Genomic DNA, 23,990 nt, shown 5'->3' with positions numbered 1-23,990 from the left:
CTCCATATGATCTCAAGAGGTGAACATCTAAGAAGTTTTACTTCCTCACCCTCCCACCTTTTGTTTCTTTAAACCTCCATTTGCATGTTAACCCAAAACTTGAAAACTATTGTGCAAACATTTCCATTTGCTTTCAAATTAAAAGCCTAGGCCTTAAGCCTTTGATTTTTCAAACTTCATTTTCATAATACTTCTCTTGAAGTGAATTCTAATCATACTTTGACCATCTTTTGTGAATAAATTCTAATTGATTAATTCCACTCATTCAATTGTTTTGTGGCTTTGTCCATTCTTGATAAGTTTTCATACATTAGCCATAGGTTTGATTTATCCTAGTTGGTTGATGTTAATCTCACCTTTTGTCCTTAGTGATTGAATTGTAAGACTTCCTTGCTTATTATAGGGTTAACCCCTCACTAGCAAGTTGAAGCTTTTCTCGCATGGTGGACTTGTTATTTGTATAGGTTGAGTTTTCTCCCGTGGATAACGAAAGACCTTAGGCCTTTTGTTTTAAAATCAATTCACTTACTTTTGGAAATCTTTTAGTCGAACTACGACGTTTTGATCCTTACCTTCCATGGAAAGGTACATAGGCAACGGGTTCATCCGTTCAAACACAAAAATAATGACTTGTATATTCTTTTCTCATCCCTTCAATCATGTTTGCACAATAAATATTTCATAAACAAATAACATTTTCTACAACAAGTTGTGAAAAAGGCTCCCTAGGAGTACCTAGGACGTTTTGGGTGCCCAACACCTTCCCATTGCGTAATTAACCCCTTACCCAGATCTCTGAACCTTACATTAGTTTTCTATGTGTAAAACTTCTTAGGCTTTTGTTCACTTTTTAGCCATTCCTTTGGATAAATAAAAGTGCGGTGGCGACCCGATTCTTTGTATGCTTTGCTTTTGATTTAATCAATAAATCATAAAGTGACGAATACACCGCTACAATATCGTCAACATATACCTCGATCTCCTTATGCATCATATCATGGAACAAGGTAGTCATAGCGCGTTGATACGTGGCTCTGGCGTTCTTCTACACGAAGGGCATCACTCGATAAGAGAATGTTCCCTAAGGTGTGATGAATGTTGTGTTCTCCATATCCTCGGGTGCCATCTTGATCTGATTATATTCGGAAAATCCGTCCATAAATGAGAAGACATTGAATTTAACTGTATTGTCTACCAACATATCAATGTATGGTAGAGAAAAATCATCTTTCGGACTATCTTTATTCAAGTCTCTGTAGTCCACACACATTCAGACTTTTCCATCATTCTTAGGTACGGGCACAATATTGGCCACCCATTGATGATATGTAGAAGTCACCAAAAACCCATCATCAATTTGCTTCTGAACTTCTTCTTTAATCTTCATTGCCATATTAGGATGAGTTCTTCTGAGCTTCTGCTTTACAGGCACGCACTCAGGTTTCAAAGGCAGGAAATGTTGCACGATATGAGTATCTAGACCAGGAAAAGACGTTGACGTATTCTCGTAGCAACTCAATCAACCCCTTCTTTACAGATTCTTCCAGGAGTGCCCCAATCTTCACCTCACGAACACAATCTTCAGACCCCAAGTTGACTGTTTCCAGATTCTCAAGATGCGGCTGAATGATCTTCTCTTCGTGCTCAAGTAGACGGGTAATCTCATCAGGAATCTCTTCAACATCATCTTCCTCGGCCTCAAATACAGGGAACTCAAAGTTGGGAGATGGTGTTGGATCATTATGTTCAATGGGTTTGATCAACCTGCATAATGATTTTGGATATAAAATAGATTTTAGAATTCAAACAAAGCAAATCATTATGCAGATGAAAAAATTGATTTTATTCTCTTTTTTAGGGTTTTTTTGTGATCACCAATTTCATGCAAAAAAGCAAAGAGTGAAAATAATTTGGAAAAACAAACATTTAACATGAATTTATTGAATGAATATCATTGTATTTATGGGCCAACAATGTCATCACTCCTCCTTTTGACATGGGAGAAGGGTTTAAAAACAAAAATGAACATTACGTTGACTTATGGACAACTGTTGGAACATCAAGAGCGACCCAATTATTGGAGACCTCTCCAGGGATGACAAAGTTGCCAGAATCTTCCTCTGCATCATCTTCCACAACAACAACAGCTTCCTCGTCTTCGACGGTGTGGATGAAAACACCACTCTGAAACAGCCCATGCTTGTTGAAAGTGCCTGAAGAATACCCTATGCCAGCCCGAGATTTATTGTCCTCCTTGATCATTTGTCCTAGACCAGTAGTTGCGCCATGCTCAATGGCCAACTTCGCATCATTGTAGGACGCAAATGAAGAAGTTCCTTTCTTACAAGGCTCAGCAATAGACAAAGCTTGGAACAGTGTCCCAACCTCATCCTCAGCATCGATATAAGAAAAGGAAGACAGATGGCTACCCAAGAGAGCCTTCTCTCCCCCTACCAACACCAACTTTTTGTTCTTCACGAACTTTAACTTCTGGTGTAGGGTGGACGTCACGGCGCCTGCCTCGTGAATCCATGGTCTGCTAAGCAAGTAGCTATATGATGGATGGATATCCATGACCTGTAAAGTGATCTGGAATTTTTCATCATTTGGATTTTCGATGAGAAAGTTATGGGCACTTGAAGTTGGACTTTTTCACATTTCAATGACTTTGGTCCAAAGTGAGCTATAATGTTTTCTGTTATCACATGTACTTCTTTTAGGATTATGAAAATTTGTTCAACATAAAAAATGAAGTAGGCATCTTAAAATTTCCAATGCATTTGATCCCACCTCAAAATCACAAAAATTGAGAGAGTTAGGTCCTTGGGAAGTTGACCCAAAATTAGGGTTTCAGTCAAAATGACCTATAATGTTTTGAAATGGATGATGACCTTAAAAGCTTCAAATACATTTTTTAATGAACGTGAAAGTTGTATATATGGTTCTTAAGAACATGTTTTCTCTTGGGGTCATCTCCATTTGACAAACACATCCAAAGTTAGGTTTCAGTGGATTTCAAAATAGTTAGATGAATTGACTGATCAACTTCTCAAGTCCATACCTCAAATCATGATGAATGCATGAATGAGGACACTCAAATAAGATCGAATATGCATGAAATGATGAATGAAAGAACTTCCCTTGATTATATTTGATCATGGGTTGAGGTTGCTTCATGAGCAAGGCACAATTGATGCACAGATGAATTAGGGTTTCCTTGGGAAACAATCCTCAAGCCACTTGGTTTGCTTTGATCAAATTGACAAATTGAGATACTTGGGAGGCATACATGATGAATGGGAGCTTTGGGAACCATTTTCATGCTTGCTTTCACCTTCACCTGGCCATTCTTTGAGCATAGGGGCCTCCTAGGAGCCTTGGATCTTATTATTGCTCAAGCTACAAAACAAAAGATGTTAGTGACATATTTTTGTGCTTTTGGTTAGTAAACAAAACAAGAAAAGCACTAATATACAATTCAAGCATGCTTGGTGGTCTCAAACCAACTCATACAAGTCCCACCCTAGGGTTAGGAGCCAAGATGCTATGATCCTTGAGGCAAATGCAATGTGCAATGATATGATGCCATGAGGGATCTTAGGGTCAAAATTAGGGTCTTACACATATTAGGAGTGAAGTGGGCGGTGGCAACAGGCACTGATGAAGTAGCCACTTCAGAGATGACTGTCTTCACGGGAGGAGTTGCAGGAGTTGGTGAAGCTTGACTTTGTGCAGCAAGGACTGACTCCATCATGGCAGTCAACCTAGAAATCTCTTCCTTCAGGTCCCTGTTCTCTTGTTGGAGGTGTTCCATGATCTTCTGATGATTTGCTCCGGTGTTATACCGGTGCGTCAGCTTGTCTTCAAAATAAATGAAGAGCAAAGAGTTAGACCACTGTATCAGAGCTCGGAACCAAAACCTGCTTATGCATATGATGCATGCAATGCTTGTGCACATGATTGGTTTTCATATGAGGAACTTTGTAAAGATCTATTTGCCAATATTTTGAAAATATTGAACATATATGGAATACTCATAGCAATAATATTTGGAAACTTTTTACACCAAAGAAGTAGTACAGTTTTGGTAACCAAATACAATATAAGGGAAAAGGAGAATGAACATATTATGGAGCCCTAGAAACAATAGTCCAAAGCCTTCGAGATTGGAAGATAATTCGCACGAAGCCTCTTCACTTCTCTCTCATAAGTTGCTTCCATGTCGGCCTTCTCCTTGGCGAGCTGATCATACTTCCTCTTCCAAAACCTGGATGAGTGAGGAAGGAGAGAAGTAACCACATCATCAGGCTCATAAATAACCTGATGCTCTAGAAATTATATCATTGCATCCTTATCCTTGAGCTGCTACAGAAGCTCATCGCGCTCTCGAACCAAAGCACCCGAACAGTCTTCGTCTCTCAACTCCTCTACTCCTTGATTAGAGAGGGTTAAAGGCCCAACCATAACCATAGGGGTAGGTCTCGGATACTCGTACGGAATGCGATAATCAATAGCTCTTTTCCTCACCCAAGAGGTGTAAGGTTCCAAAGCGACACATTTCTTCGGACCAAGCTCATTCCTCCCTTTCCTATGAACCTTGCGCCAGGCGCATACTATCCTACCCTTTAAGTTTTAGGGATCTTTACCCTCTTGAAAGAACAAGCCTTCCAATGAAATGTTGTTAGGTTTATCCTTTAAGGGGAACCCAAGCTGACGATGAGCCAAAGTAGGGTTGTAGTTAATTCCCCTACATGTACCAAGAAGAGGTACATTGGAGAATTCACCAGAAGAGGAATGAAAATGTTTTCACAATAGTTTTCAAGTTTTGGGTTAACATGCAAATGGAGGTTTAAAGAAACAAAAGGTGGGAGGGTTAAGGGAGTAAAACTTCTTAGATGTTCACCTCCTGAGATCATATATAGATGATCCAAGTGATTCCCCTGGAATAGGCAACAAGCAAATAACAGAGAAAATGGATATCGGATGCCAATCAATGGACTTATTCCAATCTCACAAAACAAAATGGATACCAGATGCCAATCAATGGACTTACACCAATCTCCTAAAACAAAAAGAAACATGGATACCAGATGCCAATCAATGGACTTATACCAATCTCCTAAAACAAAGAAACAAGGATACCAGATGCCAATCAATGGACTTATACTAGCCTCCTAAAACAAAGAAACAAGGATACCAGATGCCAATCAATGGACTTATACTAGCCTCCAAGGAATGATCATAGGAAACAACTGCCAATAGATGGACTTACAATTGACTCCTCACAAGAAACAAATAACAAATGCAATAAGCAAGAGGAAACAAGTTGCCAATAAATGGTTTTACACTCGACTCCAAGGAAAGGAATGCCAATGAATGGTGTTAGTTCCAAATCCTACCAGATCATAGGAAACAACTGCCAATAGCTGGATTTACAATTGACTCCTCAATGCACAAAACAAAATGTCGCAAAGATATGAACAATGATTATGAAATGATATACAAGTAATGATGATAAATGCACAAGGCACACATAAGCAAATATGCACAGATGAATCAAGTAAGCAAACAAACAAGTCAATTAGCACACACTATACACAATCAATAGGTTCAAACAGGGTTAAGCTTTACAGCCAACTGGAATGGGGTATTTTGAGCTCTTAACCCTAACATTGAGAATTAGGGTGAAGCAGATGAAATGCAGATGAGGGGTGTGCCTCATAGCTCTTATCCCTGGTCAGGGAGAGCTTTGATCAATGGAAAGTGTGGGAGTCCAGAAAGTTGGAACTCTTCTCCACAAATGATTGACTCTATAAGATCTTGGGTTATTATTCACCATGCATCAACACATGGTGTGAGCAAGGTGAATGACACACTGAATAATACGAGATGGATTACAAATCTCTTTTATCTTCCAATTGCCTCTTAAGAGGACTTTACCTGCTTGGCACAAAATTAAACAAACAAAAACATGGCCCTCTTAAGGAGGACTTCAGACAGGTGCCTACCAATAACAGTAGGTCTTCCAGACTACATGAAGATTAGGGATTATACCTAAGTGGTTAAGCAACCAAGCAAAGCAAAGTCCAAATGAAGTTAAAGCAACTTAAGTACCTGTGGAAACAACTAAACAAATCAGTACAATGTTCAGACAAACAGACAACAGTCAATAAGCAACAGACAAATCCCAATGTACAAAATGTGTAAGCCAAAAGGCAAACTCAAATGAGGTAGCATCAACCTACAAAACACACAGTGTTAGTAATCAAAAGCAAACATCAATATTCACATGATGAAGCATCATCAACTATGGAACTTGGATGCTTAAACCTGAAATCAAAACTCAAATGTAACCAACAAACCACTAGGTCAAAGCCTAGGGTCAAAGATGGAGAAAAAATTCAAAACAGGGGCTGAAATTTAACACAAAGTAACTTCAAGCACATATTGATAGGTCCTAAAAAGGCTCACATCAAAATTATTAATCAAATGCATTTCATGATCAAGAGAAGTTCAAGGCAATTTCAAAGCTCATATGTGATCATCATGAATGAAAAATTCAAATCAAAACAGAAATGATTCAAATAAATCTAGAAAAAAATCATGAGCATTCAAGACATCTAACATGATCCACATACAAAAAATCAGAAACATTGGAGATCATTTGGCATAGCAATCACATTGTACAAGTTGAACATCAAAAGGTGTGACACAAATTGTCACACCAAGTTAACACAAGCATAAAATAGAAATGGTAATTGAGAAAAATGTCAAACCAAAACCAAAATGTCCAGCAATGTATCTAGATTCATCATGCAAAATTTCACATTCATTGGATGAAAAACAAGCATTTCACAAAGAGATAAGCAAGGCAAGGTCACAATTAGACATATGACCAATCAACGTAGCACCAAATAAAATCCAGCCGTGCACAATTTTGGAAATTATGATGATAAAATAATAGACATCTCAGGGATCATTATGAAAAAAACCAGGTATTTTTTGGATCAATTTTCAAATTGTTATGATTTTTCTAAGTTGAGAAAAAAATAAAAAAATGGAAATGGACATGATATGTGAAAATAGGAGGGAACAGTACATGGTTTTCATCTTCTTCCTCACGAAGAAGATGAACAGTACATGAAGTTCATGCACGTCCAGAAAAAATTTCTCCAGAAATCAAAACCAAATACATCAACATGTAGCACGTTCAAAGGAGATAATAGATCGAGCAAGAACTAAGCATGAATCAACACACACAAACAGAATCGAGCACATGAAAGTTCATACATGAAACTTGAATCTATCCTAACTCAGTCAATAAGGCATCAAATTACACGATTATTTCACCATATTCATCAGGACAACAAGATCTACAATAATATAGCAATGGATTTCAAGATTAAGAGATGCGAATTATGACCTCTTGAAGTGCAGCAAGCTGAAATCGTGCTATCCAAGGTTGGTAATGGTTCCAAACTCTTCTGCAATGCTTATGGAGAGGATTGATGAAAAAAATGAAGCTCAAACAAGCATGAATCCAGTTAATTTTGAAATCTCCATTGATGCTTCAAGCTTCGTGTATGGTTCAATATGGCACCAATTGCTCCAATTCCACGTTCAAACTTGCTCAGAAATGCTTCCTCATCATGAATCCATCAATAGAAATGTCTTTTGTATGGAGAATTTGGAAAATATTTTGAGAGAAAAAATTTGGTTGATTTTGAATCTAGATCTGAAAATGGATGTTAATGATGAAAACAGTTGTGTTTAACCTTATATATCCCATGCTAATCATACTGAAATCATGTTTAAGCCAAATGCAATTAAGATTAGCAAGTTATGAAGGTGTATGCATCAATTGGTATTTTCACCTCATGCACTTCATGCATGCGTGAACAGTACCAACACAAGGCCCAAAACCATTTAAAAATAATCCATGCAAGCTTTGGAAGTGATTTTTCATGCATATAATCAACCAAGATGATTTTATGAGTGAGCACATGATCATGCAAGGGAAATTCATGCCATGTAATGAGATGTTTGGAAACTACAAGTCATGATGAACAAAATGCAAAAAGAACCACCAACATTGGAGCTTTGGTTCAAAAGTTATGCCCATTTGAATTTTCAAGCACACTTTGCCATGATTAGATCATATCTCCTCAACCACACATTAGAAATTCATGATCTTGGACTTTTTGGAAATGGGAGAGAAAGATATTCAACTTTCATGTTGGACAAAATTTCATTTGAAGCTTTCTTGATGATGCAATATTGAGTTGAAGTTGGTCAAAAACCTTTCCATTTTTGGAAATTTCAAATTATAGGTCACTTGCTATTTTGGGAAAGTCTTGACCGGACCTCAAATTCTTCAATGTGAGTGTTTGAAATGTCAAATGAGACTTATTTGAACATGAATGAAGTATTTCTAATCACTTCCCACCTCCAAATCCACAGTTGACTTTGCAGTTGACTTTTCTAGGTCTTCAGATGATCTGAGAATGTTCTGTTGAAATTCAAACCTCTACCACTTGGGATTTTGCTTCCAAATGACATCATAGCTCATATGAACTCTTGTGAATGATTGTGGGGCCCAAATCTCAAGAATGACCACCATCTATTGCTCAATGAATGCCTTTAATTGCCTTGACCTTTTAATGCTTCAGCTGCAAGTAACAAGGGTTAATGACATATTTTTGTACCTTTTGGTTAGCGATAAAAAGAAAAGCAATGATATACAAATGCAAGCAATGCTTGGTAATCAAGAAACACTCTCAAAAGATAACCCACCCACAGGGAAGGCAGCAAGGTGTCCAATGATCCTTGAGGTAATGCAATGTTATGATATGATGCCATGAGGGATCTTAGGGACAAAATTTGGGTCTTACACTAAGCTCTTGATCAGTGGTCTAACTTTTTGCTCTTCATTTATTTTGAAGACAAGCTGACGCACCGGTATAATACCGAGGCCAATCACCCAAAGATAATGGAGCATCTAAAGCAAGAGAACATGGACTTGAAAGAAGATATTGCTAGGATGACTGCCATGATAGAGTCAGTTCTGGCCACCCAAAGCCAAGCTTCACTAAGTCTTGCAACAACCCACTTTGCTCCGACTATGCCACTTTGCTCCGACTGAGCCATTTGAGGGCCCGGACGTATATGAGAAGATGGACGAGATGAAAGACAAATTCCTTGAGCTTCGTAGGGAACTTAAGACTTTGAGGGGTAAGGACCTCTTTGGTAAAAGTGTTGCTGAGTTGTGCCTAGTGCCCAACATGAAGATCCCTGTTAAATTCAAAGTGCCTCACTTTGAGAAGTATAAGGGAAATACTTTCCCGCTCATCCATCTTGTGATGTACACTGGCAAGATGTCAACACAGACTGACAATGACCAACTGCTGATCCACTACTTTCAGGATAGCCTGACAGGTGCTGCGCTCCGGTGGTATATGGGGCTGAAGAGTGCAAGCATCCTCTATTTCAACGATCTAGGCGAGGCCTTCTTTAAGCAGTATAAATATAATATGGATTGGCTCCAGACAGGGACCAATTGAGGGAAATGTCATAGAAGGACAAAGATCTTTTCGAAGACTTTGAGCTCTTTCTATTAAGAAATAATGATTGCTAGTGCTCCCTCAGACTTTACCGAAATGGTGAATATGGGGATGAGATTAGAGGAAGGGGTTCGTGAAGGACGTTTATCTAGAGATGACGGTTCCTCAGCAAAGAAGTATGGAGGCTTTGCTAGGAAGAAAGAGGGAGACTCTCATTCTATGTCCTCTCACATTAAAAGAATACCCTCTATAAGGAGGAAGGATGTGCGTCCAGCGTTCAACCAACACCAGGTGGCTCATATAGCACTTGTCTTCCGAGAAGTTCATCAACAACAACAACATCGTCAACAACAATAGGCCTACCAACCTCACAATAATAATAACAACAACACCAGCAACTATGAAAGGAAGAGGGTGACTTTTGACCTGATTCCGATGACGTATGCAGAACTTTATCCTTCCTTAATTGATAGGAAGATGATAACTCCACGAGATCCTCCCGCTGTACCAAACAATCCTCTGTAGTGGTATAGGCCCGAGCTTCACTGTGTGTATAATTCCGGTGCTCCCGGACATGACGTGGAGAAATGTTACCCGTTGAAGACCAAGATGCAAGAACTTGTGAGAAGTGGGATATTGTTTTTTGAGGACGTAGGTCCAAATGTAAAGAAGAACCCATTGCTCGAGCATGGGAAGGAAACCCTTGGTCGAGATGCATAAGATGTTGTGTGAGCACAGCCACTACGAGCATTTCCATGATAGGTGCCAGGTGTGCACTATCAATGAGAGAGGATGTCGTTAAGTAAGGAGGGACATCCAGAAGATGATTGATCAAGGGATGATTGAGATACTTCAGAATCGTAATGAGGATGAAGTTGATGTAATTACTCATGTGTTTAAAATTCCTGAGCTTGTTGTTATCAGATATGATGGCAGCAAGAAGAAGGTATCACCAACTCTTGTGATAAAGCCAGCGGGTCATGTCCCGTATGTATCAGACAAATTTGTTCCCTATCGATATAACGCAGTCATGCTGGAGGATGGAAAGGAGGTGTCGTTGCTCTCAACTTCTGTGGTGAACATTTCAGATGTCAGTGGTGTGACCCGTAGTGGTCGTGTTTTCTCGGTTCAGCCGAAATCCCATGAAGACATTGTGAAGAGAATTGCTGTTAATCATGTCGGTCCCGTGGGGACTTCTTCTTCAAATAATTATGTTCCTGTTGTGCAGGGTGTTGACCCTGTTGCTGCTAAGAATAATAATACTCCTATCCTGGTTGGCTAGTCTGGCATTTTGAAAGAGGATGGTGATGAGATGCTGAGGCTCCTCTAAAGGAGTGAGTATAATGTTGTTGATCAGCTGCTACAAACTCCATCAAAGATATCTGTGTTATCTTTGTTGATGAATTCAGAGCCACAACGCGAAGCTTTGCAGAGGGTGTTGTACGTGGCATACATGGATCATGATGTCATCATTGAGCAGTTTGATAGCATTGTTGCAAATATAACCGCTTGCAACAACTTGAGCTCATGTGATGCTGATCTTCCCGAGGAGGGAAAAGACCATAATTTGGCTTTACATATATCTATGAACTGTAAGGATGATGCCTTGTCCAATGTGTTAGTGGATACAAGATCATCACTTAATGTGTTACCAAAATCCACTCTTGCTAAACTTTCATATCAAGCGCCTCCCATAAGGCAGAGTGGAGTGGTTGTGAAGGCATTTGATGGATCTCACAAAACCGTGATCGGCAAATTAGAACTCCCGATCAAGATTGGACCTAGTGATTTTCATATCACTTTCCAGGTCATGGATATTCATCCGTCTTATAGTTGTTTATTGGGTAGACCATGGATTCACGAGGCAGGCGCCGTGACATCCACCCTACACCAAAAGTTGAAGTTCGTGAAGAACAAGAAGTTGGTGGTGATAGGGGGAGAGAAGGCTCTCTTGGTTAGCCATTTATCTTCCTTCTCCTATATTGATGCTGAGGATGAGGTTGGGACTCTATTACAAGCCTTATCTGTTGTTGAACCTTCGAGGAAAGGACTTTCTTCATTTGTCTCCTATAATGATACGAAGTTGGCCATTGAGCATGGTGCAACTACTGGTTTGGGGAAAATGATCAGGTTGGAAGATAATAAATCCCGAGCTGGCATAGGGTACTCTTCTGGTGTTTCCAATGATCGTGGGTTGTTCCAGAGTGGAGGTTTCATCCACACAGTTGAAGATCAGGAAGCTGCTGCCATTGTTGAAGATGATGAAGAGGAAGACCTTAGCAACTTTGTCATACCTGGAGGAATCTGCAATAATTGGATCATTGTTGATGTTCCAACAGTTGTCCATAAGTCAACGTAATGTGTTCATCTTGTTTAAAAACCCTTCTCCCATGCCAAAAGGAGAAGTGAAGACATTGTTGGCATAATTTGATTAATACAATGATATTCATTCAATAATCACATGTTAAATGTTTGTTTTTTTCAAATTATTTTTTTCCTTTTCTCTTTTTGCATGTGAAGTTCTGGTATCAGATATGAGATGTCGAAGATAATGTCGCGACACTAATATCTGAGTAATGCAAACAGGATAATGATAAAGAATAGTAAAGCAATAGACACAAGCAATTGTTAACCCAGTTCGGTCGAACTCACCTACATCTGGGGGCTACCAAGCCAGGAAGGAAATCCACTAAATAGAATCAGTTCAAAGAATCTCTGTACACTTTAACAAGTTACAGTCTTTCTCACCTAATCTATACCCGTGCGATTTCTACCTAAGCACTCTTAGATATGAGAACCCACTCACTCCCCCTCAATCACACCTGTGATTTTAAACAACAATTCCTTGTGAAAAGAAGACACTCTTGAATTACACACACTTGATTTTACTTAGCAGTTTCAATCAAGTAGACACACAGTTGATCTTACTTAACAACCTTGATCAAGTAGACACACACTTGATCTTGCTTAACAGCTTTGATCAAGTAGACACACACTCTTGCTTACAAGCTTAGAGTGACAATTTACAACCCACAAATCAGACCAATTCAATCATCTATGGATGAATTGAATGGCTTACAAGTCTCACGACTAAACAAGACACAAACCCTTATATTCTCTCAATATTTCGCTCAGTATTGGTTGTGTATCAAATCAGGTTTTCCATGTCCTATTTATAGAAGCATTCAGCTGGGCTTGGACATCTTGATAACCCTAAAACTATTTTCCAATTAAATCTTCTCATGACAGCTGGTTAGATCTCTTTGGAAAATAAGTAAATCAGGTTGTAATTAATGATTGAATGCGCCTGCAAATCAGATCTTCAATCATACATAGATTTCCATTAAATGCGCAATCACATAACACATCACATTCACCCTGAATGTTCTGTGTATAGGATGTCATGACATCGGGTCTGACATCCTGGAATAATCCTGCATAATTCCATTTTAAATTTCCAGTAGGTACATGATATCAGATGTCATGACATTGTGTATGACGTCCTGAAACAATCCTGCATAATTATGTCTTTTAACTCCAGCAGGTACATAGATATCTTATGTTAAGACATCACATGCAACATCTTGTGAACACTCTTTGTTTTACCAAAATTGCTGCCAACACTTAGAACCAACAACATGAAATAGGTGATCACCATAAAACCCTAAAAAAGAGAATAAAATCAATCTTTTCATCTGCATAATGATTTTCCTTGTTTGGATTCTGAAATCTCTTTTATACTCAAAATTATTATGTAGGTTAATCAAATCCTTTGAACATAATGATCCATCACCATCTCCCAACTTTGAGTTCCCTGTATTTGAGGCAGAAGAAGATGACGTTGAAGAGATTCCTGATGAGATTACCCGTCTGCTTGAGCACGAGGAGAAGATCATTCAACCGCATCTTAAGAATCTGGAAATAGTCAACTTGGGGTCTGAGGACTGCGTTCGTGAAATAAAGATTAGGGCACTCCTTGAAGAGTCTGTTAAGAAGGGGTTGATCGAGTTACTAGAGAATATGTTAACGTCTTTGCCTGGTCGTATGAAGACATGCCTGGTCTACATACCGATATCGTGCAACATTTCTTGCCGTTAAAGCCTGAGTGTGTACCTGCGAAGCAGAAGCTCGGAAGAACTCATCCTGATATGGTAGTGAAGATTAAAGAAGAGGTTTAGAAGCAAATTGATGTAGGATTTCTAGTGACTTCTACATATCCTCAATGGGTGGCCAATATTGTGCCTGTGCCTAAGAAAGATGGAAAAGTCCGAATGTGTGTGGACCATCGAGCCTTGAATAAAGCTAGTCCGAAAGATGATTTTCCTCTACCACACATTGATATGCTGGTAGACAACACAGCTAAATTCAATGTCTTCTCATTCATGGACGAATTTTCTGGTTACAATCAGATTAAAATGGCACCCGAGGATATAGAGAAGACATCATTCATCACACCTTGGGGAACATTCTGTTATCGAGTGATGCCCTTCGGTTTGAAGAACGCCGGAGCCACGTATCAACGTGTTATGACTACCTTTTTCCATAATATGATGCACAAGGAGATCGAGTTGTATGTTGATGATATGATTGCGAAGTCGAAAACGGAAGTGGAACACGTAGAACACTTGTTGAAGCTATTCTAGCATTTGAGGAAGTACAAACTCCGCCTGACTCCGAACAAGTGTACATTCGGAGTCCGTTCCGGCAAGTTATTGGGCTTTATTGTCAGCGAAAGAGGTATTGAGGTTGATCCTGCCAAGGTCAAAGCAATACAAGAGATGCCTGCGCTCAAAACTGAAAAGCAAGTCCGAGGTTTTCTTGGCCGCTTGAATTACATTTCAAGATTTATATCCCACATGACTGCCACATGTGCGCCTATATTCAAGCTCCTTCGAAAAGATCAGCGTCATGATTGGACCGAGGATTGCCAAAGAGCCTTTGACAGTATTAAAGAATATTTGTCTAAGCCTCTGATTCTGTCTCCGCCTGTTGAAGGGAGACCATTGATTATGTACTTGACTGTGCTTGATGACTCCATGGGATGTGTATTGGGTCAGCAAGATGAATCAAGAAAGAAAGAGTATGTGATATACTACTTGAGTAAGAAGTTCACTGACTGTGAGTCCCGATACTCAATGCTTGAGAAGACATGATGTGCTTTGGCTTGGGCCGCTAACCGTTTACGCCAGTATATGTTGAATCATACAACTTGGTTGATATCCAAAATGGATCCAATCAAGTATATCTTTTAGAAGCCTGCTTTAACTAGGAGGATTACCCGTTGGCAGATGTTCTCATCTGAGTATGATATTGAGTATCAAGCTCAAAAAGCTATTAAAGGTAGTAACTTGGCTGACCATCTGGAAAACGTCAACCAAATGAAGATTATTAGTCAGTGCAATACAACTTCCCTGATGAGGAGATTCTATATTTGAAGATGAAAGATTATGATGAGCCTACGCTCGATGAAGGGCCAGATCCTGGTTCCCGATGGAGTATGGTGTTCGATGGTGTTGTCAATCAATGTGGAAATGGTATTGGGGCAGTGATTATTGCTCCTCAAGGCACATATTTTCCTTTTACAGCAAGGCTAACTTTCAAATGCACGAATAATATGGCGGTGCATGAGGCTTTTATTATGGGTTTCGAAGAATCTATTGATCTTAGGATCAAACATCTTGACGTTTATGGTGATTCGGCCCTTGTTGTTAATCAGATTAAGGGTGAATGAGAGACGAATCAGCCTGGCCTCATCCCATACAGAGATTATGCGAGGAGGATTTCAACTTTCTTTACTAAGGTTGACTTCTATCATATTCCTCGAGATGAGAATCGGATGGCAGATGCTCTTACTACGCTTGCTTCAATGATCGTAGTAAAGTATTGGAATGGAGTCCCCATATTATCGTGATGCGTTTGGATAGACCAACTCATGTGTTTGCAGTGCAGTAAGTAAAAGATGATAAGCCATGGTATTATGATATTAAGTGTTTTATTCAGAATCAGACTTACCCGCCTGGGGCATCTGTTAAAGACAAGAATACTTTAAGGAGATTATCTGGCAGTTTCTACCTTAATGGTGATGTGCTTTACAAGAGGAATTTTGACATGGTTCTGCTCAGATGCGTGGATAGACACGAAACAAACTTGTTCATGACTGAAGTCCATGAAGGTTCATTTGATACTCATTCCAATGGACATGCCATGGCAAAGAAGATGTTGAAAGCAGGCTACTATTGGCTGACAATGGAGTCTGACTGCTGTAAATATGTGAAGAAATGCCACAAGTGTCAGATTTATGCGGATAAGATTCATATTCCCCCGACACTTCTGAATGTTATTTCCTCACCATGTCCTTTCTCCATGTGGGGAACTGACATGATTGGCATGATTGAGCCAAAGGCGTCTAACAGTCACCATTTTATTCTCGTAGCTGTTAGTTACTTCACCAAATGGGTAGAAGCGGCATCGTATGCGAATGTGACCAGGCAGGTGGTTCTGAAGTTTATCAAGAATTAACTTATATGACGATATGGTGTGCCAGACAAGATCATTACTGATAATGGATATAACTTGAACAACAAGATGATGAAAGAGCTATATAGCGAGTTCAAGATTACACATCATAATTCTTCTCCATATAGACCCAAGATGAATGGGGATGTTGAAGCTGCTAACAAGAACATCAAGAAGATTATTCAGAAGATGGTTGTTATGTACAAAGACTGGCATCATATGTTGCCATTTGCTTTGTATGGTTATCGTACATTTGTTCGCACTTCAACAGGGGCAACCCCTTTCTCTCTTGTATATGGCATGGAGGTTGTTCTCCCTGTGGAGGTTGAGATCCCCTCAATGAGAGTCTTGATGGAAGCCAAGTTGATTGAGGCTAAATGGGTTCAGAGTCGTTATAACCAACTGAATTTGATTGAAGAGAAGAGATTAACTGCCATGTGCCATGCTCAGTTGTATCAGCAAAGGATGAAGAAAGCCTTTGATAAAAAGGTTAAACCTCGTGTGTTTCGAGAAGGTGACCTCGTGCTAAAGAAAGTCTTGTCTTTCGCGCCCTATTCCAGGGGCAAGTGGACTCCAAACTATGAAGGTCCATATGTTGTTAAGAGAGCCTTTTTAGGCGGTGCTTTGTTGCTTACAACTATGGATGGGGAGGATTTCACTCGTCCTGTGAATTCAGATGCATTCAAGAAATACTTCGCCTAAAAATAAAAACAGAATAGCTCGCTAAGTCGAAAACCCGAAAGGGCGGCTTAGGCAAAAATGAGCGTCTCGGTGGATTGAAAACCCGAAAGGGCGGTCCAGGCAAAAGTTAGAGACATAAAAAAAATGAATATATATATATATATATATATATATATATATCCCGCTAAATTGAGTTCCTCACCCTAGGGAAATCTAGGCAAAAATTAGGGATTTGGCAAGTAACTACATCCTGGCAAGACTTTGTTCTACAACTATCATCTATCAAAGATTCTCGCTCAATCATCGTCAACTGAAGTTTCAAGTGCATCGGATTTAGAGTTGGTGGAGAAACGGTCATTATGTTCAATGTAGCCCTTTTTCCAATATATATCACCAATTTCAAATTTGTAAAGATCCATGGAATCTCGCCATTTGCGGATTACCATTGCATTAAATAAATTCGAGCCTTTATCCAATTCTTTACACTCTTATTTGTTTTTGTTTAACAAATGTTCACATGTTTTTAACTGATGAATATCATTTTTTTAAGCAAATGAAGTTTTTTATAAATTGTTTTAAACAAAATGAACATTCACAATGACTGAAAGGATAATTGAAACGTCTTCAGTGCTCTCCCAAGGATAGTATGATTTCCAAAAGGTAAGACATCTGGTCATATTTTGGCGTGTCTTTATCCTCTTCATCAGCTTTCAGTTGTTTCCTCAACAAGAAGTTTTCTGGAGCATTTGTTGAAGGGCGTGTTCCCTTTTCATCCCCAACATGGCACGTGTTGACGAAGGACTCGTTTCTGATCCTCTCAGCCTAGACAATTTCCTTTGAGGTTGCCTACAACTCATCCCCTGCAGGTTTTCTCGACCCAAGTTTGATAATTTGTATCCCCTTTGGGTTTGAAGATTTCTTCTAAGTATTGAGAGGTGATGAGGAAGATGTGTTATTTCCTTCCCCAACAGAGCAAATGGTTCTTTCTCCCCTTAGCAGAGATGTCTCTTCAGCGGTTAGAAGGGAGTGTTTTGATTGATTGGCATCCGTTTGGTGGTTGTTCCCCATGGAGTTTCACCTCATTCCTTGATAAGTTCCCCAGTAGAGTTTCTTCTACGACTGATCTTATTGATATCCAGTCACTTGTCCCCGAGAATTATTGGAAAATCCCCGACAGTCGGAAGCTGTGACTTTGCATGTCCCCTAGCTGTGATCGTTGTCTTCCAGCATTTGATGCATCCTCACCAGAGTTGAGTTCTCTTGTGGGCCTTGCCCTACTTTTTGAGATATTGCATCGGATGTCCATTCGTGGCTTCTGGGCCTGTTTGTGTTAGATATGTCTGTCTGTCAGCATTAATCATACATAAACCACCCATATACTTGCATAATCATAACATTCAGATATTCATGATGCATTCTTTGCCATATATCTTGGCTTGTTATCTCCTGCTATAGGTGAAATATTCTTCCCCAAGCAGATGTTTGTGTCTGGTCTCTCCATATAAAGTCAACCCCATTGGCAGAAAGTGTCTATCTTTCCTTCTTTATTCCCCACTGAGTTATGTCCTCATGGATGATTATTGTTTCAGTATTCCACCCCAATTATATATCGGTTTGGAGTTATTCCCCTGAGTTATATCCTCATTGGGTTGAGTCTTGTTTAATTGTGTCTTTCTAGTTTGTTCCTAGATTGACTCCCTTCTTGTTATTCCCCTGCAGCTCCCTGTGGTTCAGTTGTTCAATTACTCAGTAACCAGTAATTGTTCATCTTCTTCCCTAGCGGATTTCTGTGGTTTCCTACCCAGTAACCGGTAGATGTAATCCCCTCTTTGTTGGCTATATTTACCCAGTAACCGGTATTGATATTCCTTCGTTTTTGAGTATACCACCCAGTAACCAGTGATATATCTCCTAGATGATTGCTTTTGTCAGGCAATTTATCCCTTGCGAGTCATCTTTCATTTACCCTTTGTTTGGTAATGATTGTTTCTCCTTCTGATTGGTCATCATTTTATACCCAGTAACCGGTATCCCAATGCCCTTTCTTTTCGGTCGATTTATCCTTTATTAACCCAGTAATCGGTTGTGGATAATCTTCCATGGGAGTATGTTATCTACGTTATGACGGTAATAGATAACATGTCTCATGTGCTATTTAGTCGAAGTCTTCTTCATCCCCAGTCGAGTAAGATTTGTGTTTCCTTGTGGGATCGAATGTCCATCCTGTTAGTCGAGTTTGCTTTTTCAACCCTCCTTTCGGATGATGAGTGTCTTGGATATGTTCCCAATTCACGTCTGGTTGGTCACCTATTATATGCCCAGTAACCGGTATCCCTGGTGTTCCTTCCTTCTGCTCCCTATTATGACTTTTGTCCCCTGTTGAGTCAGATTTTCCTAAGTTGAGATGTGCCTTTTGGGTCCTCCTCAGATGTTTCAGATGATTGATATCTCTCACCCTTATACCGGTCTTAGATATTCTTTCTCCCTGAGCTTGTTGTTCTCTCACCCAGTAACCGGTGCTTTAACAATATGTCTCCCTTTGAGTTTATTACCAAGTATCCGGTAATATCTCATTGTTTCCTTTCTTAGTTGAGTCCTTTGTGGACATCCCCGTCTGATTCCGGATTTTTATCCGATGTATCCTTTGTGGATAGTTTTACTGTATTAGCATATTCCTCAATGCATGCATCTTTGCGTCAGCTCGAGCCTTTCCATTGATTTATTTTCATGGAATCCCTTCGTGTCTCCCAGCAAATTTTCAAGTCGTGGCCTGCTCATGCATTTTACCTTCTCTCCCCCAGAGTCTTTGTCTCCCTAGTGAGTGTGTTACTCCTATGGATTTTTCAGTTTCTCCTGATTTCTTTTCCTTCATGGCAATTATTCACCAAGAAGATTTTATTTTGCATGCATACATTTGCATCATGAGGTCTCTTAGGGACCAAAATTCGTCTCTTTGTTATTATTTAAGCCCATTCTACCTCGTCGAGACGAAGATTTTAACCTTCATATCTCCGGCTAGAATGACCTTAAATAGGGGCATCTGTAAGCCCCTAATTTTGACCCTAAGATCCCTCATGACATCATATCATTGCTCAATGCATTGCCTTAGGGATCATAGAATGTTTGGCTCCTGAACCCTAGGGTGGGACTTGTGTGAGTGGTTTGAGACCACCAAGCATGCTTGTATTGTATATTATTTCTTTTCTTATTTTTGATAATTAACCAAAAGCACAAAAATATATCACTAACTCTTTTTGTTTTGAAGCTCAAGTGATCATGTGCTCCCATGCTCCTAGGAGGCTCCTTAGCACAATGAAATGACTAGATGGAGATGAGAAAAAGCATGACAATGGTCCACAAAGCTCTTAATCATCATATATGTCTCCCAATTATCTCAATTTACCAATTTGATCAAGATAACCCAAAGGGCTTGAGGATTGTTTCCCAAGGAAACCCTAATTCATTGTGCTTCAATTGTGCCTTGCTCATGAAGCAACCTCAACTTCTGATCAAATTTAATCAAGGAAAGTTCTTTAATTCATTATTTTATGCATATATGAGCCTATGTTAGGCCCCTCAATCATTCATTCATCAATATTTTAAGTTTGGCCTTGAAAAGTTGACTAGTCAAGTCATCTGACTAAACTGAGGATCATTGAGATGCAAATTTTAATGTGTTTGTCAAATGAAGATGACCCCAATAGAAGAAATGTTCTTAAGAACCATATGACAACTTTCATGTTCATCAAAAATTCATTTGAAACCTGGAACGTCATCATTCATTTCAATACATTATAGGTCATTTTGACTGAAACCCTAATTTTGGGTCAACTTCCCAAGGACCTAAGTCATTGAATTTGAAAAATGTCCAACTTCAAGTGCCCATAACTTTCTCATGCAAAATCCAAATGATGCAAAACTTAAGTCTAAATTGATCATCTGGAAAAGAACTATAACTTTGATGTTGGAGGTTTTTCCATTTTAAGCTTGCATCATTGAAACATAAGGGCTTGAAGAGGATTGCTTTTGGTAAAAAAATTCAAAGGGGAACTTAAACATGTTTTGTGCCCAAACTTTCACAACCAGTTTTCACTAATTTCCAAATGCCAAATGAATTTTTGCCCAACATGACTTTTGTTCCTTATTTCAAGGGATTTCCAACCATTACTCACATTAATTTTTTGGACTTTCCATGTGGGAGTTTCGAAGAGCTTTCTTTTTATGACCATTTTTACATTTCATGATATAACTTGATGTGCAAGCTTATGTAGTTCATTATGCACGACCAATTCATTTCCAGTTAAGCTCAGCAAGGATTTTCTCGCATTATTGGGCCTTACATGCGCCTGTACAGGCCCATGCAAGGAGAATTCAAATCTCTTGCACACGAGGGAACCATGCCTTGCAATCCATTTCAGCTATAAATAAGTGTCCATTCTCATTCAATTGGCAACCAAGTGGAGATCTGAATTGCTGCTGAATTGAAATCCCAACCCTCACTAAAGGAATTTTTAGTTTTCTCTTTTTCTTTCAAGCTTGAAATTCAACATCATTAGTTGATTTTCAAAGCTCAATTCCTTAACCTATCATCTCCATGACACTTTTAGAGCAAAAGCAAATCAAGATCTTAAAGAATTCGTGCCATTTGAAGCTTCATTTCAGAGGTAAAACCTCAAACTTTTTGGATCTAGATCTTGCTATACAATGTGATTTTCTTTGGTTTATTTGGTTTTCTGAAGTCCTCTCACTTGAGGCAGGCCAATGGTGGTCTTAATTGTTCAAATCCTGCCATTCCAATTGACACACCATGATTTTCAAGCTCACATTTCTCTTTAAATAGGAATGGTGAGGATGACCCATGGATACAGTGGTGATGTACATCACCTAAGCTTCATTTTTATGTCCTTACATTTCATTTTCATTGCAACTTATTTTCCTACGCGTGGTGGCCGGAGATGGTTGGATTGCCGGAGAAGAAGGTGTTTTCCACCACTTGCACCATGTGTGTAGCTTCAGAGCCCTTGAATCGTGCTTAAACGTTATAATCCTGGTCGTTCGATGTGTTTACTTCTTTTAAATCATTGTGTGTACGCGTTTGACCAGGGAACACCATGTATCCGCGCCTTAGAGCTATTGATCCCTTGCCACGTCAATTAATGAAATGATCTAATGGCACTGGATTTTTCTATTTTTCTTATTTTATTTTAATTTCAGTTAATTCCTTTTATTTTCAAAAATTCATAAATATTTTATTTGAAGTCACAAAAATATGAGACCAATGCCAAAAAAAATCTTGAAAAATCTAGCTTCATATTTTGATTTTTAATTATTTTTGTGACTTCATTTAATATTTTTTGTGAATTATTTGAGTTTTAATAGTTTTAATTCATTTTTAATTACTTTCTAATATTTGAAAAATCCAAAAATATTTTCCTAACACCTATGGATCATGATAAGTCAATGAAAAATAGTCTCATCAATTTCTTAATTAATTTGAGATTTATTTGAGATTTTAATTCATATTGTGTTATTTTTCATTGTTTTTAATTGTTTTTAAATAGTTTCTGATTTCAAAAATTATTGAGAAAATTTGTCAAAGTTTGTTTGACCATGTTAGACCTATGAGAATTTAATTGGACTTATTGACATTGATTTTAGTTAAATTTGAGGTTTGACATTATTTTGTTTATTTTATTTTGCATTTTTTTTAATTCAAAAAAATATGGTTAACTTGTTGACTTGTGATCTTCATTTCTCTTCTGTTTGGCATTGATTGATGATGACTTGGTTCACTTTTGATCAATTGAGTTTGAAACTTGAATTCTCTTTCCATCAATTTCATCTTCATCCCTTTCTTTTCATAATTTGGCCAATGAGTTAATGACTTATGGTTGGTCTTGACAAATGAGAGGTTTAACCATCTTTGATCCAAACCAAACTCAACTTGATCCAAGATCAAGTGAGTTATTTTGTGTCCAAGATAGGTTGCTTCTTGGTCAAGCAAAAAAACCTAAAGTCCATACAAAGCCCTTCCCCTTTTGTTTTGGCATGGCAAGTTCGTGGAGCTTGGCTTACTAGTCATGATCTCTGACTTGTATTTATTTGCCTATAGTTTTATTGACCGGCCTCAGATAGGTGTGACTATACATTAGTCTACTTACGATTTCTTAAAAAAGCGCTGCATTGTCTTATGACAAACTAACATAACCACACAATTACTAACTTTAGTTTGAGCATTTAATTTCTTGCAATTTACTTTTAATGCCATTTACTTCTTGCTCATTTGTTCACATTGCTTTTCATTTTGCTCACTTAAGCACATATTTTATGTTTGTGTCATTTTCCTTTTTCTCATTTTAGCTCATTATTGTATATAAATATATTGTTGTCTTGTGGTTGTTTTGTCTTTGTTTTGTGTGAACCAAATGCAAAAAGGGAGAAAGGACTTAGAATTATGACATACCTATGCTTAAAGGAGTTCAAGAGCAACTAAGCCTCATGCCTTTAGAATGCTAAATTTGGTGAAGAGCAACTAGGCCTCATTCCTTTAGAATGCTAAATTTCAAAGTTGACTTCAAAGGACTCCCTTTCCAAAACTTATTCTTTGTCCATTCCTCTTATTGTGTTGTGAACTTTTTGATGTTTGCTCTTGTGTGATAGGGATTCCATCTTGAGATAGTAAAGAGGACCATTGTCACGAGTAGCCAAGTTAAGAGAGACAAGCCAAATGGAGATCCTAGGAGCTTGAATCTAATTTGTGTGATTGCTCGTTTGTATGCTGAGTCCAAAGGAAAGGAGCATCTTGAGTCATCTCTATGATTTCAAGAAAAGGAACTCCAAGGGTTTTATCTTCTCTCTTATCTTTGTATGCTTTAGGACTAGCCCCTCTCTTCTTATCCTTAGTGATTGGACTATAAGTCTTCCATACTTATTATAGGGTTAACCCCTCACTAGTATGTTGAAGCTCTCCTCACATGGTGGATTGTTCGTTTAGGTTGAGTTTTCTCCCTTTGATAACAAAAGACCTTAAGGCTTTTGATCAAATCAATTCACCAACCTTTGTGATTTTTACCCCGAACTACGAGGTTTTGATCCTACCTTTGTGATGGTACGTAGGCAATGGGTTCATCCATTCAAACAACAAAGTTTGTAAATATAATCTATTCTCTTCTCATCCCTCCAATCTTTTGCACATAATTTTCACAAATACCAACCTACAACACATATTTGCAA

The sequence above is a fragment of the Lathyrus oleraceus genome, chromosome 4 (assembly GCF_024323335.1).
Source record: "Lathyrus oleraceus cultivar Zhongwan6 chromosome 4, CAAS_Psat_ZW6_1.0, whole genome shotgun sequence".
Taxonomy (NCBI): domain Eukaryota; kingdom Viridiplantae; phylum Streptophyta; class Magnoliopsida; order Fabales; family Fabaceae; genus Lathyrus; species Lathyrus oleraceus.
The sequence above is the reverse complement of the archived record's forward strand: the minus strand, read 5'-3'. Positions refer to the sequence as shown.